Source organism: Petromyzon marinus, chromosome 79 (assembly GCF_048934315.1).
Source record: "Petromyzon marinus isolate PM22_M1 ecotype Great Lakes invasive population chromosome 79, UKy_Petmar_22M1.pri1.0, whole genome shotgun sequence".
Taxonomy (NCBI): domain Eukaryota; kingdom Metazoa; phylum Chordata; class Hyperoartia; order Petromyzontiformes; family Petromyzontidae; genus Petromyzon; species Petromyzon marinus.
The window spans coordinates 23962941-23988398 of NC_133745.1; the positions used below are offsets into that span (position 1 = coordinate 23962941).

General features: G+C 44.7%; 1 protein-coding gene and 1 long non-coding RNA gene across 6 annotated transcripts in view; both read right to left on the bottom strand.

Moving 5' to 3' along the window:
- The window catches only part of LOC116937957 (NACHT, LRR and PYD domains-containing protein 3-like), a 98767-nt gene extending 88507 nt beyond the window's left edge, over nucleotides 1-10260 (bottom strand). Inside the window, exons 1-3 of one of the 5 annotated variants that reach the window (XM_076057054.1) lie at nucleotides 10108-10260; nucleotides 5192-5239; nucleotides 3628-3763 (exon numbers count right to left, since the gene is read on the bottom strand). The gene's annotated coding sequence lies outside the window, so the exon portion shown is untranslated. The remainder of the gene's footprint in view (nucleotides 1-3627; nucleotides 3764-5191; nucleotides 5240-10107) is intronic. The other 4 variants (XR_012931037.1, XR_012931035.1, XR_012931041.1 and 1 more) reach the window with 4 other exon arrangements.
- Nucleotides 10261-22041: 11781 nt separating this feature from the next.
- LOC142907482 (uncharacterized) lies at nucleotides 22042-25293 on the bottom strand. Its single transcript, XR_012931042.1, has 3 exons — nucleotides 24967-25293; nucleotides 24005-24097; nucleotides 22042-23895 (listed from the first exon to the last, which is right to left on the bottom strand). It is a non-coding gene; the product is annotated as an uncharacterized LOC142907482 (long non-coding RNA).
- Nucleotides 25294-25458: the final 165 nt, after the last annotated feature.

Here is a 25458-nt window from a genome sequence, read left to right on the forward strand (position 1 = left end):
TACACAAATACAACATCCCCCGTGTAGCATACACAAGCGGTTTATAGTCTGGACCACCTACCCACCGTCCCCCACGCACCACAAACTCCCCACACTCACCCACGCTGTGAAGTGTCACACCACCTACCGTCCCCCACGCACCACAAACTCCCCACACTCACCCACGCTGTGCAGTGTCACACCACCCACCGTCCCCATACTCTCTGGTTCTATTGGGTAAAGTCACGTAGGTAAAAAATAAAATAACAAAAATCACAACGTTTCGGCCACAACACAAGCGGACTTCATCAGGTGAAGGGACGAAACTGTCTGGAGGACAGCGCTGGAGTGAAAAAAGCCACGCTCAGATCACGACCTTTAAGCTGTGTGAGAAGAAACAAAGCGCCTTGACAAAGGAATTATAATATAATTTAGCATTGAAATGGCTGAGTGATTAGCTCGTGACTGGTCACAGAAATGGCCGCGATCACAAGGTAATGCCCATCGCTTTCACACTCACTTCTGCTGCTGTATCTTCTCCGAATTCTAAACAGATTCTGCTTAAGGCCAGCCTATCTTTAATCTCAGAGAGGATAAGGCTACTCCGATTTGAACTCGATACTTTAGACAGGACTCTCCTACAAGCTCATTTAATGTTAACACAAAAAATATCACCTTCTGATTGGAATCACGTAGACAACATGACTGCTTCTTCTGCTGAGTCACTGTCAGTCAAATGTAACGATAACCTGATTTCTAAATTCAACCACCTATCAAAGACGAACCCAGTTCCACATATAACAAAACTAGATGTTAACAAAATCGTCATTAATCAGAGTAGCACCCCGATTTTGGACAATCTGAAAACAGTACTGACTAGGGGACTAAATTTTGCTGTCACCCCAAAACACATACCAGTAGATGATATCATCTCTCAGGTCGATGTAGCCCTCAAAGGCGTAGGACACATCCAAGCAGACATTGCGAGAGCTGAAATAGACACTATTCTTAAGAATGCTAAGAAACCCATTAGTAACATCAGCAAAAATGAACGCTCTGAACTCGCGAATTTAAAAAAAACAGAAGTGATATAGTCATCCTCTCAGCCGATAAAGGCAACGCTACTGTTATTATGGATAAAGATTCATACAACAACAAAATCCAGAATCTGCTCAACGATGGAAGTTACTTAAAAATAAAAAAAATGACCCTACTAATAGCCTAGCGATAAAAACCAACAAGATCATCACAAGTTCGACCTCCCTAATCGACCCAACTAAACGTCCCTCCCTAAAACCTTCTGCTGCAAGACCCCCTAGATTCTATGGTCTTCCCAAGATTCATAAAGAAGGCACCCCACTACGACCCATCGTATCCACGATCAACTCCCCTACCTATAGACTAGCCCGTTTTCTGTCAGATACCTTGCTGCCTTTCACTGGAAAGACCGCCTCAGCAGTGCTTAACTCAGCCCAATTGGTCTCTATGGTCAAAGACGTACTGTCCCCTGACGATATCCTTGTCAGCTTCGATGTCTCTTTGTTCACCAAGGTCCCAGTACCTGATACCAATGAAATAATTGAAAATTTGGTCCAACATGGACTAGACCCCGACACACCTGCACTGGTTAGGCACTGCCTCAACAACACCTACTTTACTTGGAATGGCTCCTTCTACAATCAAAATGAGGGTACCCCCATGGGATCCCCCTTATCACCAGTGATAGCCAATATTTTCATGGAGAAATTTGAATCAGACGCCATCCAGACTTCCACCCTCAGACCTTCCCTGTGGAAGAGATATGTGGATGACACTTTCATCATTTGGCCACATGGCCTCCCAGCTCTGAACCTTTTCCGACACCACATAAATTCTAGACATCCCACCATCAAATTCACCATGGAAGTGGAGAAAGATGGCAAGCTACCATTCTTAGATGTTCTGTTTGAGAGGAGACCTGATGGCTCATTGGGGCATTCTGTCTACAGGAAACCCACCCACACAGATTCCTACTTGAAACCTGATTCCCACCACCACCCAGCCCAAAAGAATTCTCTCATCAAAACTTTATACCATAGGGCTCATTGCATTTCGGACCAACACCACCTAACCAGTGACTTAAAACATGTACACCTGGCCCTCAAAAGGAATGGTTACTCTGATCATACCATCCGCCAAGCTGTTTCTCCCTCCATACAGAAACAACCACTTGATACTCCGGTCAAAACCATCACACTACCATATATAGCAGGCGTTACTAAAAAGATTTCCAAAATTCTAAACAAACACAAGATCCAGGTCCGGTTCAATACAGTACACAAAATTCGTGATCTGATCCCATCCGTTAAGGATGCCATTCCTGACTTATAGTACCCCGGGGTTTACAAATTGAGTTGTACCTGCGGTGATTGCTATATCGGGGAGACAAAGCGACATGTCTCTGACCGAATTCGCGAGCACAAATCAGATTTGAAACAGGGCAATACGAATTCTTCTGCCGTGGCTGATCACTGTTACAACGCTGTGGGTGATCACGATATAATTTTCTCTGATACCAAGGTTCTTTGCAAACCCACGGGTTTTTATCAGAGATTTGTTCACGAGGCAATTCAGATCTACAAACACAGACACAATTTCAACCGAGAAGATGGTTTCAAATTAAGCAACCATTGGAAAGATGTTCTAAATCGAACTAAACATTAAACTAATTTCAATGGTACAGTATATTTTTCAAGTAGTGGTACCCCAAACTTTCGCAGCTCTAATAAATTACCTTTCACACCATCAATAGGTAAACTCCCCCCCCCCCCCCCCGCGCCAAACGGCAAGTCCACCGGCACGTACACCACCTCTTTTCTAAAATCGGCCAATCAAATGCTAATTGTTATGCTAATTTCTTTGTCAGGACACCTTGTTTGCTCGCACACAGCTTAAAGGTCTGCGGTCTGAGCGTGGTTGTGTTTCGCTAAATTATCCTGTTTGATTTGTACTAGGTGCCTCGGTGAATGTATATGCTTTGACTTTAACATAGCTATTTCTGTGACCAGTTACAAGCTAATCACTCAGCTATTTCAATGCTAAATTCTATCCTAATTCCTTTGTCAAGGGGTGCCTCTGCGGATGTGTATACTTTAACTTAGCTATTTCAATGCTAAATTCTATGCTAATTCCCTTGTCAAGGGGTGCCTTTGCGGATGTGTATGCTTTAACTTTAACATAGCCATTTCTGTGACCAGTCACAAGCTAATCACTCAGCCATTTCAATGCTAAATAATATGCTAATTCCTTTGTCAAGGCGCTTTGTTTCTTCTCACACAGCTTAAAGGTCATGATCTGAGCGTGGCTTTTTTCACTCCAGCACTGTCCTCCAGACAGTCTCGTCCGTTCACCTGATGAAAACCGCTTGTGTTGTGGCCGAAACGTCGTGATTTTTGTTATTTTATTTTTTGCCTACGTGACTTTACCCAATAGAACCAGAGAGTATGGATCCTTGCAGTCACGAAAGCTTTAAATCTAAAACTCCCCATACTCACCCACGCTGTGAAGTGTCACACCACCCACCATCCCCCGCGCACCACAAACTCTCCGCATTCACTCTGTCAAGTGTCACACCACCCGTCCCCCACGCACCAAACTCCCCACACTCACCCACGCTGTGAAGTGTTGAGTCGCCCGCTTGTCTTGCCCCTGACACGCGCACACGCGGCCCGGCTCCCCGTGTCGCCTCCTCTGCTGCTCTCTCAGCCTCAAGCCACTGACGCCAGCAGTGGCACCAAAAAGTTTCCTCCAGTAACAGCAGGAAGGAGAGGGGAGGGGTGGGTGGTGGAGGGGTTAGGGATTGTTAGGGGAGGGGTGGTCAGGGGAGGGGTGGGGGGATGGGTGGGTGGGTGATGAAGGGTGGGTGGGTGGTGAAGGGTGGGTAGGGGGGAAGGTGGCTGGTTCTTCATGTGTGGGGTTTCATTTGATGTTTTATTAATTTATTTTAAATTAAAAATTGTTTTGCTCACGGTAATAAAGTTGCTCAAGAGTGGTACATTTTGGGGCTGAAACGTAGCTCAGCTTTTAACATGGGAGTTAATGGGGTTATGATGAGTGTTCGACGAGTTTTTGATTATCAAGCATTTTCAACCGAATGTATCTCATTCGTTAAGTGAGACATGCCTGTGTTACATTGTACTGAGACAATGTTGGTTATTTTGATTGTGAGTTCCTCGCCAGGTGACTTGTCATTAGTCGGTGAGCTCACCTCACGATAACCACCAATGTGATCAGCTCATCTTTCACGCAACGTGTGTGATGCACTGATGCAGTCTATGACACCCATTATATATGTCTAGAGTGAAAGTTATTTGTTCCTAAAATAAGCATTGAGGTTGTGCTTATCTCCTGCTTACAGCCCTGTTCCGGTGGTGGTGGTGGTGATAATTCCACGTTCCTATTTTTAAGAAAAGCGGTATTGATATCGTGTGGTGCTTTGTATGGCTGGGTAGACAGCGGCGGTGTAGCAATCATAGCTCAACGAGAATTTATAATTTTTCTGACCCCGGGCGACTTGCAAATGAGACTGACTTGACTTCACCTGACTGGAATTCCCCACAAAGTAGTGCTCACTTTATCGATCAATGAAGGATGATGGGATGAGTCAACCCCCACCAGGGTTTGAACTCAAAACATTCTGATTGCAAAGCCGCTTACTCTACTACTGAAATACCAGGAAAGTTAGGGAACATATAATGATTAGCATATTTAAAATCACTCTTAATATTAAATGAAATATCTGAGCCCCTTTGTCCCTCCACAAAATAGAACTCGTATCCGAGCTGATGTCGTCTGCATTATACCAACATGGCCACACCATAGTCCATGGCTTCCCTCTCACTGCTCCACTGGGAAATTCCCTCCCATCGTATTTGTCCTAAGTTCTTTGATAGATCATGGGTCAATGTCTTGAAACGTGTTGACTCTAATATATTACAACTTAAATCGTGCTCGTTGTTTTTTTTCGGTAAAGTCACGTATGTAGAAATACCATAAAATTATATTAAAATAAATCAATCACGACGTTTCGACCGCAACACAAGCGATCTTCATCAGGTGTAAAAAAACAAATCACGGAGGCAAATACAACAAGAAGATGAGAGACGAGAATTCAACAAACCTAAGAAAAAATATGTGATGCACAACCAGTCAGGTCAACAACACAGACACTTACCTGGTGGACCACGAATATCAGAAGAGTGTTAGATTTCGTGTTCAACCTCTGGATTGAACATACCAGCATAGACAGAGTGAACAAATATGATGTACATGTCAGCAGAAATACATATACAGAGACACCAAGAGGCAAGGAGAGGAAAGACAACAGAGAAGCAAGGAAAAAGAAAAAGGGCCAGAAGGATGAACAGAAGCCTTAAATAAGAAGTAAAGGTGGGGGGAGGGGCCGGAGAGAGAGGGCACGGCAGCAGATTCGGGGGGAGGAGCAGGAGAAAGCAAGGGCTGCAACGCAGCAGAGGCGGGGGGGGGGAGGGGTAAGAGCAAGCAAGGGGTGCACTACGCTTAGGACAGAATTGTAAAGGTAACTTCCCCGTAGAAGTGTGTTAATAAAGAATTAAAGTTTTCGTGACTGCATAATTTACTCATTGTTTTTTTTCGGTAAAGTCATGTATGTAGAAATACCATAAAATTATATTAAAATAAATCAAATATTAAAATAAATTAAAAACCAATGAGTAATTTATGCAGTCACGAAAACTGTAATTCTTTATTAAATCGTGCTGTTTGTTGCTGGCCGCTTTGCATTATTGGCCTTTGTGCCTACACTCGGCAACAGCGATTGAAGACAAAATGCTGATTTGGTTTTGGCTATGAAGTAGTCTCACTCCCCACTTTGTGAGTGTGTGTACTGTTAAACGTGTAGGTGTGTATGCGTCCTTGATGTGCATGGTTATAACCCCCCCCCCCCCCCCTGCATGCACAACTCACGAATCCAGTGAAAAACCACTCCCCGTGTTACGGTTACATTTTTACCCCAAGTTACATCGCATGCATTGCTATTAAAATCTCCGTTTTTCACAATATAACCCTGGCGTTTAGTGAGCGTTACTGCGAGAGCTTCTATTAGTGGCTCTCGTGGAAATCTGTCCGGCAGGGGTTATGATTAACAACGCGAAAAGCATCACTCAGTGGTGTAAGTGCAAACTCGCACCACTCATTTACACACACCCAAACATTCACAAAAGACAAAGATAGCTTTGTACAGGATATTGGTGAAATTTCAGTTCGTGAGTATTTATGTATATATTGAACTTTTTTCGCACCGTACGGTAATTGGAGGTGCAGGGTAAGAACATCCTAAACACAAAAAGCAGTTCTAAAGAAATTAGAGTTCAATCTAGATTTAAAAGTGCATAGCTCCCAGTGGCTTCATGATATCGGACGGAAGAGCATTCCCGACGGCCGCAGAAGAGCATTTAAAAGCGCGCAATGCAGTGACCGTCTTTGTTCTATGGTGAGTCAATAGCTGCTGCGATGGTGACTGGGGTTCGCGTGATAGTGTATGCTCCTTAACGAGATCAGCAAGGTATTGTGGTTCATTTGTGGCAAGCACTTTGTGTGTAATGAGTGCGACCTTATCATCGATTCGTTCGGCAACAGGAAGCCAATGTGACCTGGCAAGCACTGGACAGACATGGTCAGATCTTGCACTACCGGTCACGTAGAGAAGTGAGTATATACTCTTTGGTTTTATTCGGTAAAGTCACGTAGGTAAAACAAATTAAAATAAAATAAACAATTAAAACACGACGTTTCGGAGGCAACGCAAGCTTCCGTCTTCAGGTGGGATCAGTCACAGCCAAAATCGCTGCACCAAGTGGCGAGGCTCTGGGAACCTAGCGCTTAAATACAGGTTAAGGTGGGGGGGGGGGGGTGTGGGAGGGGCCATGTAGGGGGACTTTAGTGGGGTGCGGAGCTGAGTTAATTCGTCTTTTGTTGTGTAGAGGGTGCGGGGGATGGGTCACTGTGTGTGTGCAATATAAACGGAAAGAGGCTCTGCCAGGCTGTACTGTAAGGGGAGGCAGTAGAAAAAAGGAAAATCGAAAAGTTCGGAAATAATGGTTAGTATACCACTGCTTAAAATTGCTGTTAGAAATAAGTTAGCGTTTGGTATGATTTAAAACGTCTCTTCAGTGGTTGCTTAATTTGAAACCATCCTCTCGGTTGAAGTAATGCCTGTGTTTGTATTTGTTGTGTAGAGGGTGCGGGGGATGGGTCGCTGTGTGTGTGCGGGGATGAGTTAATCCGTCTTTTGTTGTGTGGAGGGTGCGGGAGATGGGTCACTGTGTGTGTGCAATATAAACGGAAAGAGTATCGGCCAGGATGTGCTGTAAGGGAGCAGTAGAAAAAAGGAAAATAGAAAAGTTTGGAAAGAATGTTTGGTATACCACTGCTTGAAATTGCTGTTAGAAATTAGTTAGTGTTTGGTATGATTCAAAACGTCTTTCCAGTGGTTGCTTAATTTTAAACCGTCCTCTTGGTTGAAATTATGCCTGTGTTTGTATATCTGAATGGCTTTGTGGACACATCTTTGGTGATAACCTGTAGGTTTACAAAGAACCTTGGTATCGGAAAAGACAATCTCATGATCACCCATAGCGTTGTAACAGTGATCAGCCACAGCAGATGAATTCGTTCTGCCGTGTTTCAAATCTGATTTATGCTCGCGAATTCGGTCAGAGATATGTCGTTTCGTCTCCCCGATATAACAATCACCACAGGTACAGCTCAATTTGTAAACTCCGGGGTACTGTAAGTCAGGGATGACATCCTTTACGGATGGGATCAGATCACGTATTTTGTGTACTGTATTGAACCGGACTTGGATCTTATGTTTGTTTAGAATTTTGGAAATCTTTTTAGTAACGCCTGCTATGTAAGGTAGTGTGATGGTTTTGATCGGAGTATCAGGTGGTTGTTTCTGTATGGTAGGAGAAACAGCTTGGCGGATGGTACGGTCAGAGTATCCGTTCCTCCTAAGGGCCAGCCGTACCAATTTTAATTCACTGGTCAAGTGGTGTTGGTCTGAAATGCAATGAGCCCTATGGTGTAACGTTTTGATGAGAGGATGTCAACCCTGACTTACAGTACCCCGGAGTTTACAAATTTAGCTGTACCTGTGGTGATTGTTATTGTTGACGAAACGACATATCTCTGACCGAATTCGTGAGCATAAATCAGATTTGAAACACGGCAGAACGAATTCATCTGCTGTGGCTGATCACTGTTACAACGCTATGGGTGATCATGAGATTGTCTTTTCCGATACCAAGGTTCTTTGTAAACCTACAGGTTATCACCAAAGATTTGTCCACGAAGCCATTCAGATATACAAACACAGGAATAATTTCAACCGAGAGGATGGTTTAAAATTAAACAACCACTGGAAAGACGTTTTGAATCATACCAAACGCTAACTAATTTCTAACAGCAATTTCAAGCAGTGGTATACCAAACATATTCTTTCCGAACTTTTCTATTTTCCTTTTTTCTACTGCTCCCTTACAGCACATCCTGGCCGATACTCTTTCCGTTTATAGTGCACACACACAGTGACCCATCTCCCACACCCTCCACACAACAAAAGACGGATTAACTCAGTCCTGCACACACACAGTCACCCATCCCCCGCACCCTCTACACAACAAATACAAACACAGGCATTACTTCAACTGAGAGGATGGTTTCAAATTAAGCAACCACTGAAGAAACGTTTTAAATCATACCAAACGCTAACTAATTACTAAAAGCAATTTCAAGCAGTGGTATACTAAACATTATTTCCAAACTTTTCGATTTTCATTTTATCTACTGCCTCCCCTTACAGCACAGCCTGGCAGAGCCTCTTTCTGTTTATATTGCACACACACAGTGACCCATCCCCCGCACCCTCTACACAACAAAAGACGGATTAACTGAGCTCCGCACCCCACTAAAGTCCCCCTACATGCCCCCTCCCACACCCCCCCCCCCTACCTTAACCTGTATTTAAGCGCTAGGTTCCCAGAGCCTCGCCACTTGGTGCAGCGATTTTGGCTGTGACTGGTCCCAACTGAAGACAGAAGCTTGCGTTGCCTCTGAAACGTCGTGTTTTAATTGTTTATTTTCTTTAAATTTGTTTTACCTACGTAAAGATCCTGCAACACAAGATCGCTTGTGTTGCGGTAGAAACGTCGTGATTGATTTATTTTAATATAATTTTATGGTATTTCTACATACGTGACTTTACTGAAAAAAACAATGAGTAATCTATGCAGTCACGAAAGCTTTAATTCTTTATTAACACACTTCTACGGGGAAGTTACCTTTACAATTCTGTACTAAACTAATTGCGCCCCCTTACATTTTCCTGCCCCTCCCTCTTCTGCTGCTGCCATGCCCCTTGCTTTCTTCGGCCCCTCCCCCTCCCCCCACCTCTACTACTTATTTTAAGCCTCTGTTCATCCCTCCGGCCCCTTTTTTCTTGCTTCTCTGTCCGTCTTTCCTCTTCTTACCTCTTGTGTCCCTGTATATGTATTTCTGCTATCTTATACCTCGTATTTGTTCACTCTGTATATGCTGGTATGTTCAACCCAGAGGATGAACACGAAATTTAGCACTCTTCTGAAATTCGTGGTCTGCCAGGCAAGTGTCTGTGTCGTTGGCCGACTGGTTTTGCATCACGTAAATTTTTCTTAGGTTTTTTGAATTCTCGTCTCTCATCTTCTTGTTGTATTTACCTCCGTGCAGTTTAACGCTCTCTATGTGTTGCGCTGATGTCACCCTATGTGCCATCTGTTTTTACACCTGATGAAGAGCGCTTGTGTTGCGGTCGAAACGTCGTGCTTGATTTATTTTAATATAATTTTATGGTATTTCTACATACGTGACTTTACCGATAAAAACAATGAGTTAATCAATGGTTCTCTGTGTGAGTGAGTCTATGTGTCTCCATGTGAGTGAGCCTATGGCTCTGTGTCAGTGAGACTTTGGCTCTCTGTGTGAGTGTGCTCTGTGAGTGAGTATATGGCTCTCTGTGGGAGTAAGTGGGTCTCTAAGGCCACCCCCATCTTGCTCCCTGCCCAGTGCGTCCACCTGGTTGAGCTGCAGAAGTCTATTGTCCACCGCTCCAGACCGCACAGATATCCGACGTCCACCTCCAGCACAGACACCGGCAGATTCTTAAACCTGGTGGTGGAAGTAAGGACACGGGAGGGGTAATAGTCAACCACCATTACCACCATTAATACCACCATTACAACCACCAAAATCACCGCTATCGTTAACACCACCATCAATATCACCACCTCCACCACAACGATCACAATCAAAATTACAATCACAATACTCTGGTTATTTCGGTAAAGTCACGTAGGTAGAAAAAATAATAGATCACGACGTTTCGATCGCAACACAAGCAACCATCATCAGGTGAAAAAATATAGCGAGAAAGCTGCTGAAACACGAAGTTATATTGGCTTGAGATAAGCTCAGCCCAAGGGTAAGTGGGCGGGGCTAGAGGTAGAATTTGCATGTAAATACAACGCCACATCGTGGAAAAGGAAAGAGAGACACAGACACCGAGAGATCCACACACAGAGAGAGGCACACACAAAGAGACACACGAGAGACACATATAGAGAAAAACACACCGGCAGAGAGAGACACCCACACAGACAGATGCAGAGAGAGATAGACACAGAGAGAATTACATAATTGCCCATGAATTACTATGGTGTGACAATGCCAATTACCAATGTCAAAGGGAACATCAATGAATGGTAAATGTGGGGTAATATCCCCAGAAGAGCATGTAGACTACATAAAAAAATAAAATAATCAGGCAATATAATATCACATATGGGTTCATTTTAAAGTTTAATTATGACAAATAATATTGAAATAATTGTGCTCCATAGATTATCTTAATGGTCAAGTTACATAAACATCACGGAATCACTTAAGCTGACCATTTAAAAAGACATTAATTCCAAGATGTTGAGCAAAGGAAATTGTTTGGAAGTTCATCTCACACCAAGTACATGTAACTATAAATCTAAATCTGCATAGTTCTCAATCAGCAAAGTCGCAAACATGTTTTACCACAAGCAAGGAGTTCGGTGTAAAGCTGTTAAGCAAATTAACCACTGCACACGGTTGTAAAGCTCTCTGCCTCAAAGACAGCACTCTACCAAGTGTCACGACGCAGCTGCACACGCCGCATGACAATAGGCGGAGTGAGTGAATCTAAGTAGACACTGACCCTGTCAAAGGGGATCCCATGTCTAGAGTATTTGTGGCTGGTGCTACACATTTCTATGTGATTAGCCATTTAGCTGATCTATCATTTGTGGAAAGGTCGCTTCTGGAAAACAGCCACATAGCTCAGTGGGTCTCACCTGGTAAAATAAAAATAGTTTATAGAGTTCGTTCTGCCTCAACGCGTGTTTTCATAACGCCATTTGGATATGGCACGATGGATGTATTAGGGAACACGTTTTATAACGCGGATGCTAAGTGGATATAACGCGATTGAGTCAACAGAACCACGTCGCGCGAGTAGGAATGTGCGGTTGTACGGCTGCCTGGGCACAGCGTCACACGAGGCATTGGGATGCTGCTGGATGCTTCCTGATGCTCCCCACGCGCCTCAGTCTTTGTTCAGCCGACACACGCATCTCACGCTGTTATCACGGACTGTGCTTTACCCTGTATTAGTCATTGTAACGAGGGAGTTTACACAACGCAACTACCGCGTTATAGAACACTGCAGTAAATATTGTCGCGGTGTGGAAGGAGCAATGAACGTCATCTTGTGGCATGGAAAGGCATCGCAGCCCTAGCGAGCAGCCAGAGACAAAGCCTGCACGCACGGCAAAGTTGTGATTGACCCGGGGACTATTAGCAAGTGACACGTATGGACTAATGGTTACTCTAAATGACGATGTTGACGTTGGTTATAACGTGCTACAAATATGCTGAAGGCACATCGCATTAGCTCTGACAAATAGCGGACTTTTTTAAGTTATCGTTTACAATGGTTAATTTGTATATCATGCCAAGTGAGTAATTTACGTGTGGACCCTGACAGCGGCACTCAATGTCCAACTCTTGCGAATGCTCTCAGGGGATCTTTACCGTGCGCTGCGTTCACTCACTCAGCCCCAATCTCCCTGTCGTGAACTCAACACTCACTCACCTCACCCTTCAACTCACTCACCCTCCTCACCTATTAATTCTCCTCATTAACTCACTCACCCTGCAATCCACTCCCTCACCCCCCCCTCCATCACCCGGCACTCACCGCCTGTCCGTGACCACCTCTCCCGTGCCTACAACCACAAACACCACCACCACCTCTCCCGTGCCTACAACCACAAACACCACCACCACCTCTCCCGTGCCTACAACCACAAACACCACCACCACCTCTCCCGTGCCTACAACCACAAACACCACCACCACCTCTCCCGTGCCTACAACCACAAACACCACCACCACCTCTCCCGTGCCTACAACCACAAACACCACCACCACCTCTCCCGTGCCTACAACCACAAACACCACCACCACCTCTCCCGTGCCTACAACCACAAACACCACCACCACCTCTCCCGTGCCTACAACCACAAACACCACCACCACCTCTCCCGTGCCTACAACCACAAACACCACCACCACCTCTCCCGTGCCTACAACCACAAACACCACCACCACCTCTCCCGTGCCTACAACCACAAACACCACCACCACCTCTCCCGTGCCTACAACCACAAACACCACCACCACCTCCTGCTGCTGCTGCTGTCGCGGTCTCCGCGTGGCGCCGCGGGCCCAGGGGGAGGCCTCGCGGCCCAAGAGCGGCGCCACGGCTCCCCCCTCCCGCTCCTGGCCCCTCCCCCTCGTCCCTCCTGGCCCCTCCCCCTCGTCTCTCCTGGCCCCTCCCCCTCGTCCCTCCTGGCCCCTCCCCCTCGTCCCTCCTGGCCCCTCCCCCTCGTTCCTCCTGGCCCCTCCCCCTCGTTCCTCCTGGCCCCTCCCCCTAGTCCCTCCTCCCGCTCGCGACGTGGAGTGATCTCGCCCCCCCGCCGCCCATTGCAAGAATGGCGGGAAGCGGGCGCTGGGCCGACCGCGCGTCGCCTCTCGCGTGATTGGCTCGCTTCGCGTCACGTGGGGAAGGCGGAAGAGGAGTATGGGGGAGGAGCTGCGCAGTTAGGGGCGGGGCCGTGGAGTCACGTGGTTGGCAATGATTGACAATAAGTGGGCAGGGATGGCTGTACGTCAACGCGTACGTCACATCCGGTAAAGAAGTTATATAAATAACGCCCCTTCGTGACGTGCCTCACACTTGCTTCTGTCCCGCGTGCCATCAACGAGCTGAGCATGGCGCTGCTGATCGTTGGCGTTCTGGTCTTGGCCATGCTTGGGATGGAGATCTTCATTTATCTTCGTTTTACGCTTTCCATCTCAGACTTTCACCGCGAGACCACGACGCTGCAAACGGAGAGGATGGGCCAGCAGAATGTGGAGCTCTGTCAGGGGAACAAGACGCCCCATCTGAAGCTACAGCAGCAGGAGGAGTTGATGGAGAACCGAGAGGCTCTCCAGAGAGAAAACAGGGGCCTGGTTCAACAGCTTAAAGAGCGCCAGTTGGAGCTGGAGTCCACGAGAGTGCCTTACTGCGAGCGTGCGTCTCTCCGTGCGGATTTTCTCCGAGACTGCAATGCAGCACAGCGGCAAATGTCGCTGCGCTGTAAAAAGGAAGGTCTCCGTAGGTCGCTGCGCATCCACCTGAGGGAGTTGAACTTCCTGAATCCACAGAGAGGGCAGGAGCAGTTTAGGCTGCGCGGGAAGCTGGCGCGTCACGAGGAAAAGTGGCACGGCGAAGTGCAGATGCGCAAAGAGTGCCGGCATCTCAATAGACAGCTGAAAGAGCTGAAATGCGCCATTTCTCAAATTTACAAAGATGCCACCACCACCAACGCCACTGCCACCGCCGCTGCCACAGCTGCCACCACCGCCACCAAGCTCAATAAATGAAGAGATGTATTAATTGGGTCCGAAAATGGCTGAAACGCAAGTCGACCATTTAAAAACATTGGGGCAATTTAGAAAATGACACCGCCCCAATTAAAACATTCACAAAGACAAACGTTCCCCGTATAGATTCAAGAGACTATTGGGGCAAGTGCTATTAGCAAGGAGCAGCACCTAAGAAGGCCTCCACAATACAATCACAAGCACAAACACAAAGGTCCCCCATGTAGCCTCAACACTGTTGGGGAAAGTGTTGTACAATATATATTTATCTATGTTTAACTTATTTTGCATCACATGTAGTCAACCATACCAATGGGAGATGTTGTTAATGAATAGTACAACTTTTGGATTCCATTACAGAGAATCGTTAGTGAGTCGAACAGTTCATAAGTCTGAATAAAATAGTGTACTGTATTTAAATTCACATACTGGAAGTGTTGTAAAATGTATTACGGTTTAACAAAAATTTTGAAGCATTGTTAAAGTCATAACACGGAATATTATACATTTGCAAATAATACTGTAATAAATACTGTATGGTAAACAAAAAATAAAGTTACGTAAATAGGACAAAAAATATGTTTTTAATGTCACTTACCTTGAGTCTGGATGTGGGACCGTTTGTCGGGAGGGGGCATAATGAGTCCCCATAACTGCACACGGGAGGGTTGGGGGTGAACGCCCGCAAGCACACACACACAACAGCGACAGTCATCCCCCGAATAGCCTAACCAGAATGTTGGGGCAAGTGCTGTTAGCCAGCAGCGCCTATGAAGGCTGGAATGTCGCACGAGGGGGTGCGTGGACAGCACCACGCCCGGCTGCCTTTGTCTCGCCAGTGGTGATATTTACACACCACACCAGGAACTTATTTGAGGCTGAGTCAATCGACGGAAAGCCCAGCAACCATTAATATAATCGTTAAAGGTGTTGGTCGTGAGTGGGAATCGAACTGGGATCGGTGGGATGGTAGACAGTGTTCACCATTGCACTATCTCTCCCCACACACACACTCACAGGGGTATATGCGTCCGTGCACACACGCACAACAAGAAGACAATATTCGCCGTTTGCCCCTAAGTGGCAGTGACATCACCACAGCGCTTTTGTGCGGTGCTTGGTGCATTTTGAGGTCACTTTAAGTGTCGAAGGATGGCTGGGAGGAAGTCATGAATAGACACAGGTACCATGGGTTGACTTAAGGTGATGACGGGCAGATGCAAAAGCCGTGCTCCCCACTGTGCCAAATTTCAGTGTTTCAGTCGTATAGCGCTCTGCTCATTGTTATGAGTGTCGCTCCGCTGCCCTACGCTATTGCTGGAGGGCAACTGCCTCCACCTCCCCAGTACAGTCTTTCATCAACCTCCTCCACATAGGCCTATCGCGACACTGCTGCTACCAGTCATCAGCAAGTTCAATCAGCTCCACATCCTTCTGTACCACATCAGTCCATCTCTTCTGTAGCCCATGCCGCGCCTGTTTAGCATGATCTATCCCCCCAAATTGAAGCTGCTTGGGGATGCGGTGACAGTGCATATAGACTTCATGACCCAGCCAATGGAGCCTGACTTGCCGGAAGAGCCCACTGATGAGCCTTTGTCCAGATATTTCAGGAAATTTTGGCCTCCTCACAAAGTCCAGTCTGGTTAAACCCTGGATAGATCGTAGGCAGGCTAGTCCAACTGTTTCAAACCATTGCAGATAATCCTATAGAGAGAAATAAGGGAAGGCATAACTGTGGTCCAGAAGACATGAAGGTTTGTATGGAGTAACAGATCAGGTAGCTTCCATACAATGTTACGCAGCTGATGAAAATATAATGCCGCTCGAATGAATCGAAGTGAGACCTCGGCTCCCAAAACAGAGTTGGTCATGAGCACACTGCCCAAGTACGGAAATATCTCCACTCTCTCCACAACTGCCTCAAAATACATGGGGAATTGAGGGAGGGGAGCATTTTGATGATGTAAAATACCCAGGGAGGTGATTTGATTTTGTGGGGCTGATGGTAACGGCCCATATTTTAGTAGCATGTTCCGTGTTTAGATGGAGTGTCTCCAACTCCTTAGAGTGGGCAGTAATCACCAGATCATCCGCATTCATAATATGGTTTAACTATAGAGAGCCATACCATGATCTGACTCGTGCATCGATCAGCCTCCCATTATATCTATACCAGATATAAATTCTACTGGTACATCCATGGAAATCGTCTCATTACTAAGTAGTCAAAGAAAATGTTAAGTCGTGTAGGGGCCAGAGGACATCCATGTCGCACATTACTCACATATTCTATCATCCCTTAACTCCATTATATCGATTTCCCATGAGACACAGCAGTTGTTTTTCTATTGTTTATATATGCTTTTCATTACTGTAACTCTGTGTTTTTATTTAGCTTTTGTTATTTTGGTGATCCAGGTCTCTCTTGCAAATGAGAATCATCCTAGTCTCTTTAGTTCTCGCCTGTTTTAACTAAATAAATTACTACTTACTCCATTATGAACTCACCCACTTCCTTTACTTTATGACTCACATAAATACGTCCTCTCCTTCCTCATGAGTCATATATTGACCTGATAACCCAGGCAACCACCTGATCATTCACTGTGCCAACATCACTCACGCACTATTTCACAATCTCACCAATGACCTACTCATCCCATCACTCACTACCTTACTCACCATCCGCTTCCCTCATTGACCCACTGGTAAAATGGAAATACGCAGTCTAACACTCACGTGTTTAAAGAAGCTCCTTCGCAGGTTAGATTGTCTAGATGATTTATTTCACGATAACGTATTTACAACGCAAAAGTACGACTCACATGAACCTTCCTTCGTACAGTACCCTGCATCTGTTCCACCCATCAACACTGACACCACTATATCCTTTGCCATCTAAGAGAAAGGACGTAGAAGACGGTTGAGTCTGCTGGAAGAATGTACCAGGGAAACTGCTGGAAGCTGCCAGGGCGAGGCTGAGTGGGTAGAAAAGGGAGAGCGAGGCCCGCAATTGGGGCGCTAGCTCGGAGACTGAAGGACGACTGCAGGTGGATGACATCGGGGCCGACTGTTGTACATGGTGGAAACCATTAAGAAAGATTGTTCGAGATGAATGTAGTGGAAAACACTGGGGCTGCAGATAGTCATACCCTTGTGAAGCATGTGAGTTGCACTCTCTTCTCAAAAATGGAACCTGCAAAGAAGCTTCTGGTGGCAGTGGTGGGATACAGTCTACAAGTTCAAGAAGGAAGACCCGCCGAAGAGCTCCTGCAGAGAACGAGTTATCAACCCTAAGCGCTCCAGGTTTTTCAGACTCGGCAAATGGCGGGAGTGAGAGCCGGACCCCGTTGGCAGCCAAGTTCCCGATGGAAGTGGATGCTCCGCCAAAGACCCAAGAACCAGCATCGCCGAACAAATAAAATTAGCGGCAGCTGTTGGACAGGTTGGACCACCTTACCTCAGTGGTGGATCGACTGATAATTTCGATGATGAAGAAAGGAGAAGAGGAAGGAACAGGTAGTGCGCGGCTTAAGCCAGATCCATCTCCACCATGGACCGCAATGGCGAGGAGAAAGTGCCATAGGGCGGCAGCCATCGCTTCCCCCCGTCGAGCAGCAGGCGGGAACCAATCAAATGACTCAACCACAACTAGAAGCTGTTCAACAGACCTTGACCACCATGCATAAAAATACGGGAGGCGATTGTATTGCATTCATCAAAAGATTTGAAGCAGCTGTTAGAGTAAGCCGATTGATTGACGATGAAGTGCTACGACTGCTGCCTACGGTGTTGGATGACAGAGCACTATTGGCCTTCTTTATGATCCCGGAAAATCAACCTGCCACAACCCAACAAGGTTGTCAAGGGATGGCCGATGTTTTCTGTCCTGCGTCCAGCGCAAGGCAGCAATTTTCATCCTGGAGAAGAGGAGATAGCGAGCCACTGATGGCTTATAGAAGTACCTTGCATGCGGTTGCAGATGTGGCATTTCCAAGGATGGACATGACAACCTGAGACGTGCTAGTGGCGGAGCGGCTACAAACTCTCCTCTATCAAAGTGGCATTACATTGCCGATTTTGCCAGAGAGTGAGCAAACTTCAATGTAGTTTGCTAAATGCCTCTGGGCACACACAGATCCCAGGGCACCATGTGAAGTAGCAGCCCATGTGACAAGGGTGATGGAGAATGGAGGAGCAGGAGGACCAATGGAGCCAACAGGGACAGCAACAACAGGGACCGCCGCAATGCCCAGCATGGAGGGTGATCTGCAGGCGACCTTGGAAGAGATGGCTGTGGCCATCCAGGGGTTCAACGATTCAAGGTGTCAACTACAGCATCAGCGACCATGGCACAACCACGGAGGAATTCAGGACCATGCGGTGATGTACTGCTACCACTGCGGGAGGTCGGGCCACATCGCGAGAGGTTGCCGAGGGGAAGTCATCCCGAGACAACCAAGAAACACCCAGGCGTGTCGCCTGTACACCCAGCCAGATCACACGTGCACCTCATTTCCAAAACCCTCATCACCAACATCACTAGCACACCACTCGATCACATCGACCTGGAGTGAAACAACAGGGAAAATTCGGCCAACATCTCGGGCTAAGTGGAAAAAGTTAGTGAGATCGGTCGTAGCAGCAGCGACAGGAGCAGCATGGTGTAAACCGACCCTCCCTGACTCGCCGAGACAGGTGATGTCAATAAACACAGCAACGATAGAAAATGATGTACCACCCACAGATCATGATCTTGGGCTGATAAGGACCGAATGAATCCGATTGCAAAAACAGGATGAAATTATACAGTCATTGGCTGCACAGGCAGCTGAATGTGCTCAAACTGGTCAAAATGGGGAGCCATTCATCCCATGGCGAGGACTCCTGATGAGGTGGGACATGAAGATGCAGCGTTGTTGCCTAGTGGTGCAAAAACCCTTGCAAAAACAGTTGCTACTAGAAGTGCACGCCAAACAACAAATCCACTTGGGCCACCGAAACACATTGCTCACACTGCAGGCTCGATATTTTTGGCCAGTGATGTGAAAAGATGTACGCGAGCGGGTAATCATTGTCAGGAGTGTGCAAAAAGGAAACCTGCTCCCCATCCTATACAGCCTCCACTGCAGTCGATCGCAGTGGTGAGGGTAAACGAACTAGTAGCGTTGGATATCCTGGGTGCATTTCCTAAAACAGCAAGGATAAAATAAATATTTGCTCGAGGGGATGGAGTATTGCACACACTGGCTCGTTGCATGGCCGATACATGACCAAACGGCTGCAATAATAGCAGAAGCCTTTCTCCATGGCTATGTATTGGACAAGGGCCCCACTGAGAAACGTCTAGCAGGCCAGGGTCAGAATTTTTCTACTAACCTGTTGCGAGAGGTTTGTAATATCGTGGGCACTAAGAAAAATTCGAACGCCACCATACCACCTGCAGTGTGATGGACAAGTAGATAGGCTTAACCGCACGCTGTCCGCAATGTTGTGCCATGTTGTAAATGGTGATCAGATGGACTGGGACTTGCACATCCCAGGGGTCCTAGGGGCATATTGTAGAGTGCCACATGCATCGGCCAGGCTCTTCCCCTTCTTTTTGATGTATGGGAGAGACCCTGAGCCACCTATTGAGGACCGACTGGTGGCTTTCCCTGCTAAAGTTGTGTCGTCACCAGCCTCCCTCAGACTGCCACTAAAAAAGCTCTGTGAAGCTCGTGAAGCCGCGATAGCAGAGTCAGGCAGATCGCAAATAGCAAACAAACGGTTGCCGAAAAGAACGGAGACGCCTGTACCCTTTGAACAGGGTGATCGGGCCTGGTTACACTGTCCTGAGGTCCGGGTTAGAAAATCCGCCAAACTACACCATCCTTGGCAAAGCCCAGTGGAATTGTTAAAATCCTCTGCCCGCAAAGTGTTCGCATCCAAATGGGACGCCAGAGATGGGTGGTTAATCCGAGTCGCCCTAAACCATATAGAGAACTGACGTCACAAGGGATCGTTCAGGCTCACAAAGCCGTGTCCAGGGGCGTCGTGATGAATGCCAGGGAGGGGAGCATCCTCCTCACAGAAATACTGCCCCCACACTCTCCTCTCAGGATCGACCGGAATGAAGATGGCCACGATGAGGGAGGCCGACGGACTAATTTAGAGAGGTGCCGAGAAGGAGTGTCACCGGGTCGAATGTGCTGCTCGACCACACCTACAGTACATATTGATGGCTTGTTGTAAATGTAGGGCTAATGATGTTGCGTATTGTTTGCCTAAGAATGTACACCTTCAATAGGGCAGCCCACGTAAGAGTTTGGTGATGATACTGAATGGTCAAGTTGGGTTGTAATGCCTTTCCCCCCTTGATTCAAGCGCCTATGTTAAGCATTAACCCAGAGGTTAAATGTTTTGTACTCCATGCCCACATCACTGAATCCCGTGTGCGATCCCATTGATTCCCACATAGAGTTCCCTATTACTGGTAGGAACGAAGTTGTAAACTGAGTGTACCAGCCTGCAATAGATGAGTGTACCAGCTTGCAATAGATTAATGCGTCCGTCCGTCCCCTTTCAATACTTTAACGAAGTGAAATCTCGTGCTATTGGGGTGTAAAAATAAAATTGCGCAAAATTCCAATGTTCCTACCAGCCCACCCTGCAGGGACCTGTTAAATTAGAGTTTTAGCCGGGACAGATATTTTTATGGGCAGAAGAGGGTGATGTAGGGTACTGTACATGGCAAAAGTTATAGTGGTGTCAGTGGAGATGGGTGGAAACAGGTGCATGGTACCGTACGAGGGAAGGTTCGAGGTAGAAGACGGTAAAGTTTGCTGGAATAATCTTAAATTAAAGCTTTCATGAATGCAGGGATTCATACTCTTTGGTGGAGACGATAGCACAGAGTGGTGTACCTTCTTTATGATTCTGATATTTACATCCTACCTGCCTATGTCAGCTGTTATTTCCGACTCTTTGTGTCTCTCTCTATGCCTCTCTCTTAGATCTCTCATGCTTACATGTCCTTTGGATTGCACTCTCATGCCTTTGGATTCCACCACTCTTCGATATTACTTTAACATGCTAATCTCTCACATTAACATGGCCACTTTGATGCCCTCTACGAGGAGGCCGCTCTCCGTTCTTACATTTACATGCTAATTTCTCACATTAACATCACTGGCCCCGCCCACTTATTTATGGCCCTTGGGCTACACCCATTTCAAACTCTTTTAAACATTCTGCCTCAACAGCAGATCATGCTTTGCCATCTCATGACGGACGCTTGTGTTGCACCCGAAACGTCGTGATTTATTTTATTTTATACCTACGTGACTTTACCGAAAGAACCAAAGAGTATGGAAGATACCAAGTCAGCTTCATTCCAATGGTGGTGTTTAGGCGAAAGTTTATCTATGAGTATATATAGGCTGGCTAACAGGTATGAAGTTACTCCTTTGGTGGTAATATACAACAAAAACAATAATAAATGTATAACCATTGTCATGGGTGAAGTCTTCCCATACTGGATCAGTCATGGAGATTGTTTCACCATACGCTATCATGCTTCTCAACGTGGGTTGATAACGAAAAGGCTCATGGCCAGTTTGTTTGATGTTAACTATAACCGAGAATCAAACTCAAGTGGCCTGATTCATAGTGCAATGCACAAACCATTGTGACACCGTTCCACTCGTATGTACAAGTTAACAGGGAAATTAAAAACTATGCCATGTTTTTTGTTTACTGTCAATAAAATGAGAATATAACATTGCCACGTTGGTCAACCCGTCGTCTGAAAATTACGAGATGTACAAGTCAAAAGTCTTAGGTATAATGCAGACAAGGGTTTTGGTAGTTGGACGATTTCAGAATGGGTTGCAGGTGACAATCCTAATCAAATGCCATTTTCAAGATCGTGTGCATACACTAAAAAAAATGATATGTTGGACTAACTTAACTTTTTTATGTCAACAGGATGCACACAACCGGGTTATGTTGCATTTAAGTAACATTATTTATTTCGGTAAACGTAAGTGAATTACTTAAGGTAAATGCAATGTTGTTTAGTTGAATCAACTTAACAGTCTTGGTTTTGTTTTAAACAATAAAGTTAATTAACTACAATGATCCTAAAATTAATACTTTTAAATTCATCCAAAATAAATAATCCATTTTCATTCTGTTCCAGTTTTTTTATTGAATCCATTCAATAACAATTCTGAAAACTTTCACAAAAAAATTAGGGCTAATGGTTACTCCGACTATACAATCCGCAAAGCTATCACTCAAACCATGAAGAAGAACCCTCTTGAGGAGCCTTTCAAAACCATCACTTTACCCTACATTGCTGGGATCACAAAAAAGATCTCCAAAATCTTGAATAAACACAAGATCCAGGTCCGTTTCAACACATTACATAAAATCCGTGATCTGGTTCCGTCTGTAAAAGATGTGATTCCGGACATACAATACCCTGGTGTTTACAAACTAAGTTGCCTCTGTGGTAGTAGTTACATTGGAGAAACCAAACGCCATATCTCGGACCGCATTCGTGAACATAAAGCAGACCTTAAACACGGTAGGACCAACACCTCGGCCGTAGCAGATCATTGTTCTAGTTCAGTAGGCTCACATGCCATTGACTTTTCCAAGACGGAGGTTCTTTGTAAGCCATCTGGCTTCCATGATAGATTCGTTCATGAGGCTATCCACATATACAAACACAGAGACAATTTCAACCGAGAAGATGGATTCTATCTTAGCAATCATTGGAAAGATTTGATAAATCATTTCAGTTCTTGATTGATTGTTCACGCTTACAGTGGCTTTCAGACAGCATACATAAAAACAAATTTCGTCTCCCCCCTCCTCTTTTCAAAAAATAGATGGACTAGTCCTGGGCAAACTGCTAATCGTTGCGCGTGACGCAAACGTTATTTTTATATATATATAAATAAATAAATATGCCGTTTTCAAAATAAATTTATGCAAACCGACACACCTGATGATGACCGTTTGAGTTATGGTCGAATCGTCGTGAGAATTTTTTATTGTTTTATATATATTTTGTTATTTTGTTGTTTCTCTTCATCGTGACTTTACCGAAAAAACTAAGAATATGAATAAGAATAACTTGCACAAAATCTGTAATCTAAAAAAAACTAACTTTACTTTTCAAAATCAAAGGGATCTACTTTACACATTTTTCCAAAAAGAATAACTGGTACAAAATCTGTAATCTCAAAAGACTAACTTTACTTTAAAAAATGAAAAGAATCTGCTTATTACAAGAAAATTAAAATAAATAAAAGCATACTGTCTTTAAATTAAAGGATTAATAAAATATGCACATACAAGTATTATACTTGAAAAATAATAGCAGTCTTCTTTTGCTTCCTTTTAATTGCACAAGAACAAAACTAAAAAAACAGTATTATGTACGTAAATATATGTACTGCAACAGCCAAACCAACAGTGCAACATTATGGAGAAAACATAAGTCCTGGGTCTTGGTCCTGACCTCAAGTTACAGCGTTTACGAAAGGAGTTTATTTTTCAGGACCTGGACCTTGTTTGACAGCTTGTTTGCATCTAGCTCCATAAAAATCTTTTGAAATACTTCAAAAGTGTACCGCAGGTCTTGTGGGTAAGCCAAGTTTAAAGCGTAACTTAGACCAAGCATCACAGAACAAGCATTTGCCACATTGTTCAGGTCTTCAAGTATTTGGACGCCTTTAATGATAATGCCAACATCTTCATAAGGGTCTGTAGCATCTGCCCCTTCATGTACGATGACATGTCGAGGGTGGTGTTGCACATTGAAGTTTGGGCTTCATCATGTTCAACGTCCTAAAAAAGTAAAATACAAATATAAACAATTAATAACAGATCAGGGCTGAAAGTGGGAGTTGGTTTTAAAGAAACATACAATAGGTTTTAAAAAAAGTAAATAACTTACCAAGTACTCCTTCACAAGGTTTGAGGGGTCTTCGTTCATCTAAACAGTAAGGGCTTTCAAGATGCATTCACGTTTTTTTTCGATGGTGTCATTCTGAAAAAAATTGAAATGAGCATTAGTTAGCACTTTGCTTTTTAGACTTGTTATTGTACCATTATAAGTAGCATTATACAGATTATCCCACTGTGTTGTTTTCATTCAAGTCAAGTTTGTCATTCTTGTGATTACATGAAGAAACAGAAAAACTGAAAAAGATTAAATCCAGAAGAACTGCGTCAACATCTCCAAGACACCTGAATAAACCTTCCTGCAAAGCTACCTGAAAAACTATGAGCAAGTGTACCTGGACAAAAGCTTTTTTAAACGCAAAGGCTGGTCACACCGAGTATTGATTTTATGTAGTTAATAGAAGTTAAGTAAATAAAATCTATTTATGGCATTGTTTTAAAGCAGTACAAAAAGTACTGTAGCTTCGCAGGAAGGCTTCTTCAGGTGTCTTGGAGATGTTGACGCAGTTCTTCTGGATTTAATCTTTCTCAGTTTTTCTGTTTCTTCATGTAATCACAGACAGACTTGATGATGATGAGATCGAATCTCTGTGTGGATCATACTGGCTATTGTCAGACTCCTTGTGTATATAAAAATGTCACTGGATTATTACAATTAATGGCAAAAGGAATGTTTGGAAATGTAAAACGATATTTTGTACTGACACACTGCAGTAAAAGATTTAAATAACTGGCTTAAAACCATTTCTTTTTGGGGTGAAAATATTAACATGCCTAAGACTTTTGCAGAGTACTGTATATACCAGACTTTAAAGGGATACTTAACCCAAAAATTAACCACCTCGATAACATGAGGCTATACATAATGACTGAATTTCCATCTTTGGGTTAAATATTCTTAAAATATAATATTAATTATTGTCAGATTTAAAATTATGAATTTAGAGAACATACCCGATCCATAACTGACAGGATGTTTGTCATCTTCTGTGTTGCTCTTCCTCCTTTCTTTCTGAAGATTCTGAGGAGCTGGGTTGAGAAATTATCCAGCTGACCCATAAATTTGGACACCAAAGGGATAGTTGTAATCCTACTGAATTCTGCAGATACCTAATACAATTTTGAAAGGACAAATCATGTTGGCTGCTGATAAACATGTTTTAAAAACATTGAACATTTTTTTTCCAGCACTTACAGATGACATACAAAATAACAAATGAACATTTTCATATTTTAGAATTATAAAAACCATCCAAGTATTTAATCATAACTGGCATTACATCAAAGACGTACCTCTCTCTCAGTAAAGAGTGCTGGCCATCTGTTCCTAAACTCAACGATGAACGGCAAATCTTCTACCACCTCATGCCTCCGGAGCACAAATGTTCTCTCCATCAGGACCTTGATAACCTGCTCATTGTTTATTTTAGTCACCTCAGACAGTAG